The sequence below is a fragment of the Cariama cristata genome, unplaced genomic scaffold, assembly GCF_000690535.1.
Source record: "Cariama cristata isolate BGI_N322 unplaced genomic scaffold, ASM69053v1 scaffold2413, whole genome shotgun sequence".
NCBI classification, from domain to species: Eukaryota; Metazoa; Chordata; class Aves; order Cariamiformes; family Cariamidae; genus Cariama; species Cariama cristata.
In genome coordinates this window covers 44,785-60,268 of record NW_009607606.1, presented here as the reverse complement: position 1 = coordinate 60,268, position 15,484 = coordinate 44,785, and positions in this window count along the sequence as shown.

Below are 15,484 nucleotides of genomic sequence, written 5' to 3'. Positions count from 1 at the left end.
CTTTACAACACAGTTTGACCGATGGCGTGGTGGCAGCCCCCTGAGCCCAGGTGACCTCCCTCCCTTCCTGCAGCATGTGGCCAGGGCTGGGCATAAACCAAACCTTTTTTCTTAAACCTTGTTCACATCCACTTTGGCTGAACTTCACTGGCAGTCCACACCTTTCTTTTCCAACCCAGTTCAGTCCCAGCTATTGTAAAAAAAAAAAAAATATATGTATTGTTAAAGACAGCTGAAAGTTTAGCGCAATAATAATATGAAGCTTAAGCTGCTGTGTTCCTCAGGGGAGTCCCAGGATGGTCAGAGATGCAGGAGCAGCAGAAACTATATCGAAAAATACTGATGCAGCATCAGCAGACACTATACAGAAAAATACTGATTTGCTATTTTAAATAAATCACCTTCTGGAACTAATCGTTTGATACAAAGGTGTTAAACAATGGTCGGATCATTATTTAGGCAGATCATTACAGAGCTGTGGCTGGTTTGTAAGCAAATCTTTCACGTTGTGCCCTGTAGAAACCTTTGTGGTTTTATGGCTTTCTATTGCCATTCTAGTTGTCAGAGATACTGGCGGATCACCAGATCCTTTCTTTTCATCACAGTCATTTGTTCCCTAGCTAAGTATGAAGAGAAAGCGCAGAGTCTTGGGAGCAGATTATATTGATCTCTTTGAAAGAGAGACCGCATTTTCGGTGCAATACTCGTCACAATTGAGTTCAAAAGAGCAGGAAAAAGGCGGAGGTGGAATTCTTGGTAACCCTTTTCAGATGCTAGGGTGTGGGCCAAGCTGCAAAACCCTAAAACCAAATAAAAAGGCTCGGGCTTCACAGGAGTAATCATGTGGCACGAAAGCACTTGGGAGGTGACGGGCTGTAGCAAGAGGACTGAACAAGTAATGCCTCCTTCTGTTCGCTGCTGCGGGGCACGCGTGGGACAGGGACAGACGGGGTGCCCCAGCCCCCCAAGGCCATGAGCAGCCCCTGAGCAGTGTCAGGGGGCTGCTGGTGCTGGAGCACCCCTGCGCTGGGACAGACTCCTGCGAGGGCCGTACTTTGCTCCCCTCCTTGTCTTGTTCTTTCAGAGTTGTCCTTGGGATGCGCGTGGTGTGTCTGTGTATTAGTGATCTATTGGGATGGCAGCAGGAAAAATTAGGACTTATCTGAGAGCTTAAGAAAGACAACTCACCTAATTCTGATGCACTGAGAAAGTGAGATGGGGCATTGCAGACCAAACCGACAGTGGTTTTTAATTTATAAAAGAAGCAGGCGTGAGGAGAGTTTCCTTACCTGCTGTTCGCAGTCTCTGGTGGATGCACAGGAGGCATTCTGCCACCGCTTACAACGGGGTGGTAATTGGTTCTGCTCATGTGTAACCATGACCACATTTGATTTCACCCCACACAGACCTTGTTCTTGCCTCACCGTTCCACCACTCAGGCTCAGCATCGCCTTCGCCAAGTCTTGCAGGGGGTGCCCATCCCTCCCCATCAGCACCGTGCGTTTGAGGTGCATCTCCCTGTTGCCCCCGCTGCCTCTGCTTGCTGCACACACATCACGGGGCAGCCTCGGGCTGCTGCAGCCGGCTTCATTTGGGGGAAATGAAGTGTGTGCTCCAAGGATCAATGAGGGCACGCTATAGACACCGTGTCCTGGACAATATAGCTGTAACATTGACCTAAACACTGTTTTCTTAAGCGTGCCATCCACTCTCCACTGACAGAAACCTTGGGCCTATCAGCACATAGAAAAGCATCCTAGTTTTCATTTCGATGATGATTTATATCTGTGTAGTCATCGTAGTGTGTTAATGCCAACATCTGGATTTCCAACTTATGATCATTTCAAATACACTTATTTTTAGGAGCGTCCTGGCAGGCTGCTCTGGTGAATGTGGGAAGTGCTTGTCTCTGGCTTCAATATTTGTTTTCTAAGGTGTGTTTCAAACATGACTTGGGTTAACAAGGGAAAGATCTTGTCAATACTGAAGTCCATAGACGCAGTCAGAGTCTTACAGTCTTCGTCTTACCCTGTCCATGGGAAGGGATCTCTTCCACCGTCACACAGCTCTTCAGTTCTTGAGCTGGACCACAGCTGTTTCTCTGGTGTGACTCAGAGGAGAAGTAAATAGGGAACAAGAGCAGATATTGTCTAATAAAATATATGTACCTTAAAGCGCTGTTTGGAGAGTACAGCAATTGTCAATTTTAGCTTCTTGTATTTTGGGCACGTTAGCGCACAACAAAGCCTTTCTGTGTTCATTGAAGGGAAAAAAGATGTAAATTTTAAAAACTAGTTGAATCCATGCACTGAAATAAAATTGCTGTAGTGGAATCTCATAAAAAGGGTATCTATGCGTACAGGGCAGTGCGGCGGGATTGCCGCTGTGTAACACCCTCCACGCCTCCCAGGCAGCTTATCAAATCCGACCATACACAGTAAGTGTTCTCTGTATTCACTAAAACTTATTTTTAAACCCTCAAAGATGAAGTGAAAACTCCCAGGAAAAATGCCTTCTCATATCCTGTAATGCTTTGTTAAACACTCCTAGCTGTTCTCTGTTGGTGGAAGAGGATGTATGGAACGGTATTTGACCTGCCAGTCTCATACATTTAATTACTGTTTTATTTGGCCAGATGTTCAGGCTAATTGCAAAGCTGAAATATGAGCACTAGTAAAATAATAAACCACTTGAACAGGCAGACTTCTTGCATACCAAAGCTCTGCATTTATGAGGTCCGCCATACGTCTGAACACTAAAATCCTAACTGCACCTCTCATTAAGCCCCTCCTCTGGTCTTGTAGACCGAGTACGTGGAGAAAGCTAGAGAGTGAAATGCCAAAGTGTGAGTCCCCTCCCCATCCCCTGTATAACAAGACTTGACTTGTAATTCAGAAATGGTCCTTGTGTATTCACGACAAAAAGTTATCTGGTCTTCTAAAATTTTCTTTATTTTCACAGATTTCTTAAGTTTACAGTAAACCCAGATGGAAATCACTAAACCACATGGCAGCTAATGTAATTTTAAGACAAGTCAGATGATGTCTGGGGCACTCATCCTTTAATGAGCAGGCACGCAGTGTGGACACTGAAGCTGGCAGCTGAAGAAGATGCAGACTCTGTGAGAGAAAAATAGGGATCACAGTCAAATCCAGGGATGCATTTGAATCTGTTTTCCTGAGTGGTTTATATTCCCTAGGATATGCTGTGAGCTGTATGGAAAACTTGGTTCTCCCACCGCACCTCTCTAAGCAAATTCTTAAACATTCCAAGAGCTAAACTCGTTAGAGGATCTGTAGGTAAAGTTTTCAAAAGGCTGAGAAAATTCACTGAGTGACGGCAGCATTTGAGTTTACACTCAAAACAAAACCCCCAAGTGAATTAAAGCACTTTTTTTCCACGCAGCTAACAAAACCGGTTGTCTTTCTAGCTCTCTCCAGCTTCTGTGTGTTCAGGCTATACAAGATTCAAAGAGTCCTAGAAAAGAAACCAGACCATCATACTAGAAAGAGAACCGCTGCAGCCATCCCTAGACCTTTGACATGGTTCAGAGTGGGTTCCCAGCTGGGCTACCCTTGCCCCTGCTCGGTAGGTTTAAATGTGACGTACAGCCAGGACCTGCTGGGCTGTGAACTTGCACAGCTCAACCTACAGACAGGACCGGCAGGCGTGGATATGTTTTTGCATGTGCTGGGTAATTGGAAACCTGGAGAAGATGTTTTGTTGTTGATGGTATTGTTAGTGCGAGGGTTGAAAGGCCGAAGGGATGGGTGACCTTGCCGGAGCCCACCGCAGCCAACGGGGCTGTGTGAATTGGGTCAAACGCAATACAACGGAAACGTCGGTGAGACCCGAAGGTGGCATCCACATGTAGAGAAACCCGTGTTTCTAATTGATATGGAAACGCTTATGTCTCAGAGGTAGAAAGCTCAGCTCTAAATCTCAATTTGAACATCTTCAGGATTAGGGAGTTTTTCAAGCCCCAGAAATTAGTTGAGGCTTCTCTGTGTTTTGCGGGAGTGATTATTTTGTGAAGTGGTTAGCTGGTAACAAAAAATAAGTTTGCTGGGCTCCTTCAATGCCTCATACATCATTTGTGTTTTAACAAGTTAGTATGGGATGAGGCGGGTTCAGGCCAACGGTGTTTATTGGAGCATTAGTTAACGTGATCACTGACAATGACATAGATTTGCCTCTGACGTTGTTGTTAGCTGTACCTGCTCCTACAGCCGTGTGTGGCTGAGCCTACATTTATCTCATTTTTTTCTTTCGAGGATCTTTTACGAGCAGAATGAGAGGTGAAAATGCAATGTGTGTTAAGGAACTGCTACAAAAAAAGTATCTGTTAGTTGTCTGTACTACAGCAGTTCCTTTTGTGCCCAAATGGCTATCACACAACCCACTTAGTTTCTGAAAAAGCTGTCCTGTATCCCTCTGGGAAGTTGGACTCATACAAAGCCAATCCGTGGAGTCAGAGCTGGAGTTGGGCTGTCCACAAGCCAGAAGCTGTGCAGTACAGGGAAAATAACATAAATGTGTAGGATGTGGGAATACCGCCTTGTGTGGGTGTGCGCACCGAGCAGGGTAATTAATGTTAACAGGGACTGAGGCTAACGAGGGAGAATTCCCAGCAGGGATTTACCTGTGTAGGGTGAGGAAACAAATGCTTCAGAGTGGAAGTGTCCTAACTTTCCCCTTCCTCACTCCAAAAACAATTAGCTTCTGATGAAGGTGAAATGAGCAATCCCGCTGAAATAAAAATATCCTGGGATGTTGAGTGAGGGATGTCTGCTGGGCAACTGCCAGATAAGATTAGGATTTTGCAGACAGAAAATCTTAGCCACAAGAACCTGCGAGAGTCCCTTTAGTCAGAATGATCTCCAAAATTTATTTCAGTCCCTGAGAAGCATTATTGCATCTGCTGCTGCTTGAGCATTTGGCACATAGTACGCAGTATTTTGCAGTTACTTAGCAGAGATGTAGAGAAAGGGATTGCTTTTCTCCCCAGCAGACGCTAGCTCTCCATCCAGCTTGGAGCTTCTCCTACTACTTTTTTATGGAAAACCTTCTGGGAGAAGAGTGCAGCTTTTCCACAGGCAGCTGGACGGGGCTCGTTTAAATTTGCATTTGCATTTCGTCTGGTTAAACAGGTTAAAAACCTGGTGGCTAGACCAGGGGAAGGCTCTGTTTTAAAAGGCAATGGGGGATTAAGAAGAGCTTCAGCTTTCACAGTGCTGGTACAAATCCAGTTTCCCCTTAGTGGGGGATCGAACCCTGCTGTCATCCAGTGACACTGGGTTGGCTTCTCTCCGAAACCAGTTTGTAGCCTTAATTCGGCTCCCCGAAGACAGGTTTTGGTCACAGACTAATGGATGTTGAAGAAGCTCGTGTTACTGCTTCTGAGCTGGGAGTGTGCGCCGAGCATTTTTCTCATCTGAGCTTTTCGAGGGATCCGGACACTGAATTCGCCCAGGAAAAATAGGGAGCAGGTGGTTTTGCTGTGCGTTACACGATGGCTGTCATCTCTGGAAAGGAAGGGAATTCCGGTGGGAGCTGTCAGTCTGCTCTGGTTAGCAGCTATTATTGCATGTCAGTGTGTCCCTCTATAAGGCCTCTGAATGAAAATCATCCTGTCATTTATATTTACAAATATGAGTATGGTACGATCTTAATCTGAATAAAAACTTACAACAGGTAAATTTGCCCTGTGAAGCTTGAATAGAAGAAATGGGCTGCCCAGGGAGGTGGTGGAGTCCCCATCCCTGGAGGGGTTTAAGAAAAGCCTGGACGTGGCACTTGGTGCCATGGTCTAGTTGACATGGGGGTGTTAGGGCAAAGGTTGGACTCCATGATCCCAGAGGGCTCTTCCAACCTCATCGGTTCTGTGATTCTCTGAAATTGGGTATTCTTTCCTTGCCCAAAGGTAAAAATAGTGCTTGTATAAAAATAATACGATCAATTTAAGAAATAACACTAATCTGTTGAAAAAAAAGTCAGTATGCCAAAAAAGCCCACCAAGTAATTTGTGTCACCTGAATGCAATAGGAAGACAGCCGTGAAATCCACCTAAGCATCCATTGGAAAAGATGCACCATGTATAAAAGGACGCTCTATCATCTGTTTATAAATGAGAAGATCTACAGTTAAAACAAGCCCAAGACGTCTTTCAAGAGCCCAGTTCTCTTTGTAACATCAGAAGGGGGGTGTGTGTGTGTGTTTTTGCACTTTTTTCGTCAGGCTGCGTTACTTCGCGAGGGTTTATGAGCGGCGGTACTGCATTCCCATCCCTGGCAGGAGGGAGGAATTGGGAGCATCCAGCGATGAAAGTGATGGGAAGACTTTGTGCTGCTCCTTCATCTCTTGGTCACTGGGGCTTATTGCGTTTTGGGGTGGCAAGAAGCCTTTTAATCTTTCAAGCTTCTCCATAGGGGACATTTGTCTCTTTGCAAAGCCAGCGCCTTGAGCTGGGGAGCCCGGCAAGGTGGCGGCTCACTCTTGCCTATGGCCCTGCCCGCTGGTGAGTGGCAGTACCCGAGGGGACCGTGGATCCCTTCGCGTGCCCCGGTGTCGTATTGGGATGAGGTTCAGGCAGCCTCTGCCCTCACTTCTGTGGGAAGGAAACTGGGTCTTAAGGGGTGGAGAGCCATGATGGACGGAGATGGGTTCCTCCCTCTGGAGAGCAGGACGACGGCATGTCTATTAATAAAGACAACTTTTGTCAATGAAGTCTTGTCCTACCCTAGTTTTTCACCAGCTTTCTTCTGCCTCTCATGACTTACTGAACGCCTTCACACAGCACAGCTGAGGACACAGAGGGCAAACGGTGGCCTTGGCTCCTTGCTCTCCAAAGAGGTACCCATCCACTCACACATCTGTGTGTAAGTCTCATGAAAAGTCTTGAAGATGTGTAAAACCAAACACCACCTCTTTTATCATGCTTATTAAAAAAGGTATGTTTTAAAGACATGGGTTTAAAACCGCAGTGGGGTTTTTTGCACAATGTAAGGAACCAGCTGCGTTGGCTGGGTTCTGCTTGCAGCGTTCTCCCTGCTCAGAGGGCATCAAGGCTCAGGACAGCATGAAATGCTGGCAGCTGTAGCCTCGTGATAGCATCTGCTCGTGTGTTACCTGCTACAGCAGATCTTGAGTGAATTTCCTTGAGGAAAAGAAAAAAAAAGGCAAAAAAAAGACAGCAACATTGCAACTCTCTCCTTAGGCTAAAGTGCTCAACTGAGCACCACAAGTTACGCGGCAAGGAAATGGCGGCCTCCCACCCTGCCCCAGTCATGAGCCTCCATGTGAGAGGGAGCACAGCGTTCTTCTCACCAGCCCTTTCCTCGAGGCCCCGGACTCGACTGCCGAGGACGCGAGGCGTTCCCCCAGCCAAAAGTGCTCTGGGTGACGCCCGGGTCAGGCGGTCAGCCATCCCCTAGGAATGCAGTTACACCCAGAACGCTGCGGCGGAGGCTAGGAAAGGGGCTTTTCCCTTACTTCCCAGGGATTTTATAGACTGAAAGCTGGTATCCCCAGATTCCTTCAATATCATGTTTGAATTTAAAATGAAAAAAAAAAAAATCATGTCTACATTAACAAAATACTTTTTGCTAAAGTGTCACTGTTTAAGGCTGGGCTGGCTCTTAAAATGGACGGCAGACGCTCTCTGTTAACCAGCAAGGAGAAAGACATTATTAATGAATTAGGTCAAAATAGTAGAGCAGAAAGCAAGATGTTCTTCATTCTCCGAAATTAATTTCATTTTGGAAGCTGCTCAGCTCATCTTTCACCGAAGGAGGAATGAGCACCAACCCTTTTCTGGTTCAGAACATGGAAAGGAGTGACCAAGTGGCAATATGTAATAAAGTGAAATCTTTTTCTTTTCTGCTAGAGGTGCCGCCGTGAGCTCCGTTCCCACTGGAATAGATTTGGCTGAAGAAATAAATCAGGGTGTTGGTGGGAGTGTTTTAAAGCAAACTTTACGTAAGCTGTGGCGGGGAAAGCCGTGGGGACACATTCTCAGCTTAGAGCTGCGCGTAGACTACTCCCTCTCTCCCCACCCGAGCGCCGGTAATTTCTGCTTGCTTCTCTGACACTGCAGAAATGAAAAAATGGGCAGAAACCTGTCGGTTTGTATTGATATAGGAATGTTTGGGTTTGTTGGTAAGGGGTCTTCAACGATGTATGCAGTTAATCTTCTGTCAGCTTCCCCAGGCGGAGGAGGGCCGGGGAACTCCGGCAGTGACGTGCGAAGCTGGGTTTTCCCCTACCAACACCTTCAGTTTCCAGATTTGCTTCTGGAGAAATACACCTGGCTCTCTCCATCTTGTGCAGACTCTGGCACAGGGTCCAGAGCATGGTTTTTGTACCAACGCATTTTTTTAACCACTCCATCTAGGAAATCTAGGCTTTTCTGTTAAAAGCTGGTGTTTCTTGTCTGTGAAAGGATTTTTACAGATCTTCTTCCAGTCTTCAGCAATGTCTCTGGACTGAAGCAGGCCCATGTAGGAATGCCGTTCTAAAAGCTGTTAGATTAAAAAGGTTTGGGGCTGGTTTGTTTTTTTTTTTTACTTGCTTTGATCTGTATTCCTTGATCAAGTCATGAGACCTTTAATGTGGATCTAAAAAAAAAGAAAAAAAGGGGTGTCTGTGTGGGTTGACTGAACCACAGGCTCTCTGCCTGTGTCATCCTCCTCCGTGGAGGACGACGAGTGGGGAAATGATTAGACATGGTCAGCTCCTTGCGCAGGAATTTCTCACGAGTCTCCCCAAACTAGCCTCTGGGAAAGAAGCCAACAAGCAGCGGTTGTCCAGGACTTAAAAGATGCCGACACCACACTGCGGACTTTTCCCATCAGGTTTCTGTTATTCTCAGGTGTCTGTGGTCCCGTCCACCCTACACGTCCTCCCCGACGGTACTCTCTGCAGGTCCTTGACAGCTCTTTCAGGCCAGCTGGCAGGACACCGTTCATGTAACGATTGCAGAAAGTCTCAAAAACCCTTCTAAGGGTTTGACCTTTCTGTCTTTCCCTCAAAGAAAATATTCAGAGTTCTTCAGGAACTGCAACACAGCGTGTAGGGCTGCGATGCTCGCTTGACACCACTGATTTTCAGAAGCTTAGAGAGTAATTCTCACTTTTGGCACTGCAGAACGGCAGTGCTTTGCAACTCAATCCGTTCTCATTTGCTGTGCATTTCCCACTGTGCTGAATTACTCTAGCGAAGGACGGGGATGTCAACTTTGTCCTAGTATTTAACGGGATGGATTTGGAAAGAGATGAGCAGAATCGTTTCTTGATCTTTTATATTGAGACAGATGCTAATGATTTACACGGTGAAGCCAAGGCTTCTTGTGTGAAGGCAGAAGATGTTCGATCTTGCAGCAGGAAAAGAGGATATAGCTCTTTTCCTGTGGTTATTATGGTTTGTATTCTTTTGCTTTGGTGAATAGATTCAAAAGGAAACAGAAAAAAACTATCTCTAAGGAAGCAAAGATCTTCCTTCCTGTTGGGAAAGGAGTCAGCGAGGATGATAAATTCCTTGCTAAGTGAGTAATTTCTTCACTTCAGAGACTTCAAAGCTTTAAAAATTACTTTGCGTACCATGGAGCTCAGACATGAAATACATGTGCTCTTAAGGGTCGAAGCTGCTCTGTCCCTTGACGGGAAATGACACATAGAAAGATGGCAGGGAAGTAAGTGGCTTGGAGTGAGATGCTGCAATATTCTATGATTAATATTATATCTTCCCAGAAAAGCTCTAACAAATACCATTTGTTGCATTGCACACTGACAGCAGCCAGAAACAAATGTTTAGGACTGCTCAATGCTTCCAGTGTTAGTTGTCAAATAGTTTACAGGCTAAGTAAATATTTATAGGCTAAATAAAGGAAAACTGAACTACAACTTTGCTTTGTCAGTCACACATTTTCATGAAACGGGCCTCAAAATGACGTGACTGAAAATAGGACCATCACACAGCGTTTATTTAAGCAGCCGGTAAAGTGATGGCTTTTGTATAGCCCTACCTGTTACAGCTGTGCCTGCTGCCTTAGCTCGCACCGTCTTTATTCTGAGCAGCTGTCACCAGGACGGCTGCCCCTTCCCGCTCTTGTGAGAGCTGAACAAATGCATTTCTCCTACTGCTTTCAACAGGGAATTAACTGTACATCAATGCTGTGCATATTTCTGAGCACAATCTGAGAAGTGGGATGAAAGGGCATTACTTTTTTTTTCTTTTTTTTTGAGTATTTGATGAAACAGTAAGGTGCTCGTCATCAGCATACCAGTTTTTCTAGCACTTGAGTCTTCCCAAATGTTGTATATCAGTCCTAACTTAATGCTTTAGGTCCTTAAACACCTAAAAACTAGATCATAGAATCATAGAATCATTATGGTTGGAAGAGACCTCAAAGATTTGACACATAAGACTGTGTTTGACTTAAGCGCTAATTCCTTTTGAAGGCTTTTGACAATCTTTTGGCCTTAGCTGAGGTGTATGGTCAGGGTATTACATGCTCACAACGCAAAAATCCCACGTTTCATGTTGAATTCCCCCACCAAGTACCCTGGGTACCATTTTGTGGAATAAAACCCAGCTAAAAAAAAAAAAACAACCCACAACATTCAATCTGTTAAAGCTAAATCCCCCCCGCGCCGTATCCTTTGAGGTGTCAGTGCCACAAGCCCCAAGCAGAGAGAGGAGCTACGAGATGGTGTCCATGGGAGCTCCTGCCAGTGGGGACGACTTCGACCCCAATGCACCAGCTGGGATATTCTGAAGTTCTTCAAAAACCTCCAACTGCTCAAGGAAAGTTGAATTTAAGCCTTGCTAGCTTGAAGAAAATTAACAATTTACTTTGATCAGAACTGGACTCCAATTTATTTTATCTGGAGAAACTTCCTTTTGAGAAAGGTTTTTTAAAACTACTTCAACCCAATCTTACTCACATTGGTTCTTTACCAGCTGTTGAGAGTTCCAATAAATGCATCACGACGGGGGAAATCAAACTGAACAATAACCATGTGATGTGAGCAGCCATAAAGGTGACCTGGTTAAAAGGGAAAAAGTCCTGAACAGATGTTTGCTGAAATATTGAGAGAGAAATTGCCTGCCAGCCTGGGAGCTGTGAGCCTGGGAACCAGCAGCATCCTTGAGCAGCACAGCCAGCACCGCCAAAGTGCAGCTCGGTACCTAGAAACCAGAGACATCCCGAGATACCCTCAAGAAGCGCAAACCAAAGGAACTGTAATGGTACATTATCATCTGAAAAGCTGAAAAATAATCTGGAAAAAGGGGAAAACATCCCGAGAGAGCAAGAATTGGTAACTGCCGTTGGCTGTTCTAACTGCAAGAACAGAAAAAGTCTGAAAAAATAATAATTGGTCTGAGAACAGAAATCATCACCTGTTGGCTGTTCCAGGTGAAACCCAGAAATTAACAGCATCCCTTGGCTGCTCGAGGGGGTGCTGTGCTACCCCCTCTTATGTCTCTCTGATATAAAAATGACTTCCTATCCAAACTGGAGCTTCTCTCTTTCTTCCCGCGCAACACATCCTTGCCCCTTTCCAAAACAAGTCTGCGTGACCTTCTACAAGACCTTGGACCCTCGCTGGGGACGCCTGGCTGACCCCAGACTCGGTGCCATGGATCGTCTTTGCCCTGACTCTGCCAGTTGTGTTGCCGTTCCCCCACTGAGCCCACGGCTGGGCTGGATAAATGCCACCCTCCGAGATCTCTCAGATCTCCTGGGTGCCGCATTTATCCACAGACATAACCGATCAGAACTGTATCTGCTGCTACGTTATTGAAAAGTTTGCTTCACTAGTGATAACCGTTGTAACCTGTAATATTACCCGTTTGTATACTTCATTGCTGCTCTTATTGGGTGCTGCTATAATTGATTGTTGCTATAAATAATTGCTGCTATATTATTGATCGTTGCTATACTATTGCTTGCGGATAATACTTTGCAATAGCTTGACATACATGTACATCTGTTTGCTTTCTTAATGATAGGTATACTTGCTAATGGTGATCTGTGCGGTATTTGTGGTAATCTGTAATAAAGAAAATCAGAGGACAAAGCCTCTGTGCCCTTGTGTATTACAAAATCCTACGGACCCACGGCTGCGATCTTTATACACCCACGGGCCCAGTAACCCTCTAGGTCGTGACACCAGGTTACAACTTCAGTCGCCCAACCACAGCTCTTAAGCGCAGGATGCAAAACAGCCAGAAAAGAATAAGGAACAACAAGCACAGAATTCTCTAATATCAAAATATAGCAATTTATTCAAGACACTGAATATGATCTGTTGATTCTCTCCTTAAAACAAATGAGCTACAATACACAAGGTGAATTTGAAGAAAGTGTGGGTGGGGGAGAAACAAAATAAGGGTTGATGTTGTTTCAACAGAACCTGGGAAATGCTGAAATGAGAACCAAGTCTGGCTGCAAGTCTGACACAGACAATAAAAACTGCAGAAGCCAGAATTCAGAATTTCAGTGAGTGGCTGAAAGAACATTTCTGCAATTGACAAAGAACCACATCTTTTAAAAAGGCAAAAGGAGGAAAAAAAGGAGGAAAAATTAAAAAGGGAAAAAGAAAAAGAAACCCAAAAAACAAAGCAGACCCTTACATTTGACAAAGTGCACTTCACTTGGCTCTAAAATTAGCTATTTTTTTCTTTTTTTTTTAAACAAATTAAAAGGAAATTTCTAAGATGTAGCATGGGGTTAATGTGTGTATAACCCTGTAAGTCAGGCCCTTTAGTGCCCCATAAGGGACCCAGTGTTTTCTACATAAAAGAGTCAGTATCCTTCTAACCCATGGAGTCAAGTGGTTTTTCAGAAGCCAGGTTTTTTTTTTTTTTTCACTTCAAGGCCAGTTCCAGACAGCCAGCCATTATAAAAATCCAGTAAGTCTCTGGATGGTTTCACAATTCTGTTTGGTCACTTGTTTTTCAATTTCTCTTCTGTTACAAAGAACTATAAACAGAACTATCAAAAAATATCGTATGAAACAACCCAAAGTCCACCGGCACCAGGGGCTGAGGGCTGCCGCTGCAGGGGTGGGGGAAAGCGAGAGGTCCCACAAGGGCAGATCTGCAGGTCCAGGCTTGGTCGTCCATGTTGTACTACAGCCTGGAAAAAGCTCTCTCTCCCCATCGCCCACCTCCTAAAGAAACCAGCTCCTTAGGCTAAGATTAACCTTTACAACTACATCTTCTGCCTTCCTTAACAGCTGCCCTCGTTTTAGCTGAAAAATCTCTGCTACAGTATTTTCGATGATTTTCCAGTCTTGAGGATCTTGGGGAGGGGAAGAAAGGTGAATTTTCTTAGCTTCTCACATACGTTGCTTTCAGATCTGATGGTCTGTACAGAAAACTCTCTGGACCAGCAGCCTCTCTCCCAGGCAGGCTTTGCAAACCAACTGATTTCAAATTTTGTTCCTCTTGGCTTCTTACCTCCGTGCAGGCAGGCAGAGAAAAGGTGGTGTTCTGACAGTTTAAAAAAAGGAAAAAGAAAAGAGGCTGAGATACAACTCCGTCGAATTATCTACAGTAGCTGTCCCAGGAACAACCACGAAACACGGGCTATGTCGCCAACCAGCCGTGCGGCCTCGATGAACTCGGATTGAGCAACCTCATCTCTTCGAATCCCAACGTCTGGCCTATTCAGGCGTCAGTCAAGGGACGGAGGTAAGGCAGGGCCCCATCCGTGCTGCCCTCCGCTCCCTGCACACCTCGATCCTCTGCGTCTTATTCTCAGAAACGCCACCCAAAAGCAGCTTAGGAAGTTAACTGTACACGCAATGACTGTAATCAAATCACTGACCCAACCATGCTTTATAAAACCACATTAGACCTTTGTATTAAAATTCAAGTATCTCTTCGAACAAATACTCTTTTTTTTTTTTTAAAGCACTGACTTTAAAGCAGTAGGTACACGTGGTGGTTATAAAACAGTGCAAAACTGCCACTTGATCATCTACAGCCCATACTCTTGGAGCAGAAAACTAAAACCAACACATAAACACATTTAACACTGAAAATAATCCTTGACACCTTCCAGTGTCCAATTCTTTGATATAAATTACAAAGAAGCCTAACTGTCATTAACCAAACCCCCACATAACTGTTTTCACCTCAGGAGTGAGTAATCCTTTCAGCAGTTGTTTTGTTTCATTCTTTTCTCCTTTCCAAATATGTATCTTTAAAAAATGCAGCTGAAGCTGGCAGTGCCTCGTTCCACTGGAAGGCCTAAGATACTGCACAGATGCAAGCACAAAGAGAGGAAAACACAGCAGGAAAAATGACATACGGATTCCATGATGACGCCACGATGCTTGGCAGGTCTTACACCACCAGTTCAGGACTAGGGCTCTGGTTTTGGTTTTGCTCAGATCACATCACCACTTTGGCAGCTGTGGTCAAACCCAAGGGCAGATCCTGTGTTAGAGAAATAGCACCTTTGGGCAGGAAGGTACTCCGGGAAGGTACGGGTTGTTTTTCTCTCTCCTACAAATCCTAGCCTGGCCTGTGAGCTAGAGAGGACGTCTGTTTGACTCGGCCAGTTCTGAGGATTTGTCTAAATAACGGCTGCCAACCACCCCAAGGTTGCCTTATCGCTTACAGCACTTTCAGTAAACTCTGCCTACGCATCCTTCTTGGCATCCATCGCGTGCTCTTCAAATAATGCCAGCTTCAGCAGGCATCCCGGCAGGTATCCAGCTTGCAGTAGGGAAATCTTGTTGCAAGTGGGTAAATGGTGCTTTGGAAGTCTTGTCATTCCGATCATCTCACCCACTATCACTTCATAGCGGTATATATGTTGAGATATAAGTTATATACCCTTTATCATTTCCTCACCTAACGGAGAGTTCTAGGTTGTCTTCTGAGCACCGCACTGAGGACACCCTGAAGGCGAAAGGTGCCCGGGCAGACAGCGAGGCTCCGAGCGCAGCCCCGGAGCTTTCCTTGGGCCAGGCACCGCAGACTGCCAGATGCAAGGGAAAAGACGGCTTCTAGGTGTGCACTGACCGCGGATGGACAGGACCTTGGCAGGAGGCCATTCTTCAACAGCAACAGATGCAGTCAATGTGTCGGGGTTCAACTGGTCTCATTAAGTCCGTGGTAAAATCCCACTGACTTACTGGAATAGAAAGAGTTGAGCGGGATGAATAGGGGAGGGCAGCACCGCTCAGCAAGGCCGTGGGCAGCCAAACCCATGTTCTGTATGAAACGTGAACTATCTCTAGAGGACAGAAGATAGACCAAGCGTCTTCCCCTGGTTACCAAGGAGAAACGAAAACATGGACTCAAGAAAATGAACGCGATATTTATAGCCTCAGACCTACAAATCCCTTTTAGTAAGTGTACATCATCAGTCAGTCACAAAAATGAAACGAGACTCTATAAATGGCTGGCTGCTGGAAGAGGACTCTCAGTCAATGACTGGCATTTATTGTATCAAATGGCATGTTTT